Source organism: Triticum dicoccoides, unplaced genomic scaffold (genome assembly GCF_002162155.2).
Source record: "Triticum dicoccoides isolate Atlit2015 ecotype Zavitan unplaced genomic scaffold, WEW_v2.0 scaffold112703, whole genome shotgun sequence".
Classification (NCBI taxonomy): Eukaryota; Viridiplantae; Streptophyta; class Magnoliopsida; order Poales; family Poaceae; genus Triticum; species Triticum dicoccoides.
This window is the reverse complement of record NW_021178037.1, coordinates 1-3,086: the sequence shown is the minus strand read 5'-3', so window position 1 is coordinate 3,086 and position 3,086 is coordinate 1. Positions and strand designations below refer to the sequence as shown.

At 41.9% G+C, this 3,086-nt stretch overlaps 1 long non-coding RNA gene across 1 annotated transcript; it reads left to right on the top strand.

Annotated features, from left to right (window-relative positions):
- The first annotated feature begins 562 nt into the window (after window positions 1-562).
- On the top strand, window positions 563-1,884 carry LOC119343019. Its single transcript, XR_005165856.1, has 3 exons — window positions 563-818; window positions 1,074-1,364; window positions 1,705-1,884. It is a non-coding gene; the product is annotated as an uncharacterized LOC119343019 (long non-coding RNA).
- The last annotated feature ends 1,202 nt before the right edge of the window (window positions 1,885-3,086 follow it).

Below are 3,086 nucleotides of genomic sequence, written 5' to 3'. Positions count from 1 at the left end.
ACATATGGATCGACCGTTGCTCCCTTGCTGACTACCACAATGGGCTGATCGGCATCACACGCCAAAGCACCCACGTCACCATCTCTAGGCCGTTCCCTTTTCTTCTCTCTGTCCTTGCTGCCACGGCGACTGGGTCATCAGGCTCGAACAGTCTTTCAACATATGAGTGATTGAGTGATACAGGAAGCTGGCTCAGATTTTGTTTTCGATCTGATTGTGTGAGCTGAACATGTGGTTATCTTACATCTTGGTATGTTCATAGGATATGTTCGTTGATGTTTACCTTTTTCTGAATATCTTGATTATAAAACATGTTTGATGCAATTTTGGAGCTGAATGGTTGTTCAGTCTGATTTATTCGTACAGTCCATGGTACCACATCTGCAAGCTACATCTTGTGCAAATTTGGTGTGTGTGTGTGTGTGTGTATGTGTGTGTGTGTGTTTGTGTGTATGTGTCTCTCTCTGTGTGTGTGTATACAGACTAATGTTCTTACTAATATGATCTGATACCCTATGTGTGCTAACTAGGCCTTGTACTGGAATTTCAATATTATTTCATTTGTAATGTTGGTAAATGCTCTTGTTGGCTTGGTTGTATAATTGGATAAGAACTATAGTAGGATCTACACTTGATTTTCGTGTGTTGCTAAATATCTAACTTGGTCATGCACTCACGATCGCTGCCTTCTTCCTCCAGGCTGGCAGTCACCTGCAGGCTAATGTGACGAGGTGATGAGATACACGAGGGGTGGGAGAAGGACTGCAGGAGGACATGCCCTGTTTTAGATCCACCCGATCATTCCAAGTTTTTGCAAGGTCCGCTTCTCATGAAAAAAATTCTTTCGATGAGCAGCCTAGCCAAATAATTACAATTAGTCCTTTTAGTTGGATTTAGTATTAGCTAAATTATTTTCTTCCCGTGACACTGAACAAACTGAGTATAATTTTATTTTGCTTTAGATTAGTATTGTAGAGTAGGAAGATTTGCAAAAAATTGTATAATATTTTTGAATTCTTCTCAAACTGAAAGGATCACATACTGAAGCAAATAATTTATGTATTGTTATGTAGGAGTTTGGATTACCCTGAAGACTTCTTTTAGGATCTTGAATTACTCTGAGCAATTCGCACAAGAGTTGAGAGTATAGTCTGAACACTAGCCATAGTGTGCCACGACGACCACTTGCATACAGGAGCCTCGCGGCGCGGTCATCTTTCCTTTCTCCTCCTCCAGCCCCCTTCCTTTAGCTCTCATTGTAGCTTTTATGTGCAAGAGATTTGATCATGGGCATAAGCAAACAGTTTCACATTTCATTGGTGCACGCGCATGAAAAATGAACTTGGAAGGATTTCTTTTCTAAGGTGATTTTTTTTCATTATTGTATGCACGAGCATCATTCCTAAATATACTTTATCATTTGTACCCTCTTTTTGGTCCATGACGACCGTGATGTTCCTAATGAAACACAGGTCTGGAATTTATAATTTCCTGGATTAGTAGCCATTAGCGTATTCCTCATTTTTGTTTCCCTGGTCTCCCCTTTGCAATGCTCAAGATTGCCTGCTAGGTTTTCACTCACTATGAGAAGCTACTCAGACACACATGCATGACGCATGATAGATGCATTCCTTATATTTCTTTTCGATATGATAGCTTTGAGCCTTTGACTTCCGTCTTTTTCATATATCTTTCCTTCTACAGTGTGAGTCTGGTTTCATGGAAATGTGCACTCCACAAGTGTGATTCGGAGGAGACTGGATCGAGCTCACGAGAGGGTCAGTATTAATTGTTCAGGTTGGCTTCACTGTTTTTTCCGCTCGACTTGTATGTTGCTTTTTATCTGTATATAATGAACCTAGAATATAGTTATGTATTTTGTAATACTTAATTCTTCAAAGTGATAACCAGTACTATGAATCTTGACGCATACTCCCTCTGTCCGAAAAAGCTTGTTCCTCAAATGGATGTATCTAGCACCAAGTTAGTGCTAGATATATCCATTTGAGGGAGATGCTTGGGACAAGCTTTTTCGGACGGAGGGAGTACTATATTTATTTGGTGGTATACTTTAGCCCAGATTATGGGATTTTTGTTCAGGTATAGTTTCAACAAGTGAATCTAGAGTTGTTTGTGTTGCAGCAGATACTTCTATTTTTCTATTAACTAAAATTATTGCCCCTTTGTGATCATGCGAAATATTTATCACTAGAACTTTAGTACAACCCTTCTTTTTATTTATACTTGGCAAGAAAAAGTTATTTTAATTATCCTAAAGTTGCCTCCCAGATGATTATTCAGTGCATGTTGGAACAACCAGCCGCTCTAATGTGCATAGCTAAGATTGAGGCGCACAAGACCGCCTCAAGAGGCGCGCCACGGGCGCGCCCCAACTACTAGTCTCCACCAAGGGTAGATCACAGATCCACCACCAAGATCGAAACTCTTGCAGAACAAAACGATCGAATAGACCTTCAAAGAAGTATCCTAATCAAAAGGCTAGATGCGGAAACATGGATCTATGTAAATACAACAAAATATAAGCATGAATTGGACATAGAAGTAAGTTCACCTGGCTTAAAACTACACAAATACAAACAGCGACACCACTATTTATAAATCAAGTCATAGAAGCACCGTCACTCGGATTCAAACCAAACTAAAGGGCGCACGTGAACGAGGTAGAAACACCAGCCTGTGGCTGGTAGGAACTGTGCTAGAGGACGAGGACGAAGCCCCTGGTTGAGCGTCACAAAGATCATCGGCAAAACGATCCACCGACCGGCTGGCTACACGTACGCACACCAGGCATGCGAGACCGCAAGATCCAGAATCAAGAGTTGAGAACTCACCGGAAAGATTTGGAGAAATTGCATGGCATCAAAGGACTACACGAGGACGCGATCGGCAAAGCAAACCAGAAACCAGGTCCTTAGGGAAACATCCAAATCCCTCCCCCAAAAACTAAAACTGCACGACGAAGCAACCAAGCCGAGACAAAAGACGTCGAGCAAAGCACGCGCCACATGCACGCGGTGATATGTATGTCTTACCGGGGCAGGCAGGCGAGGAAGGAGCCGACTGGC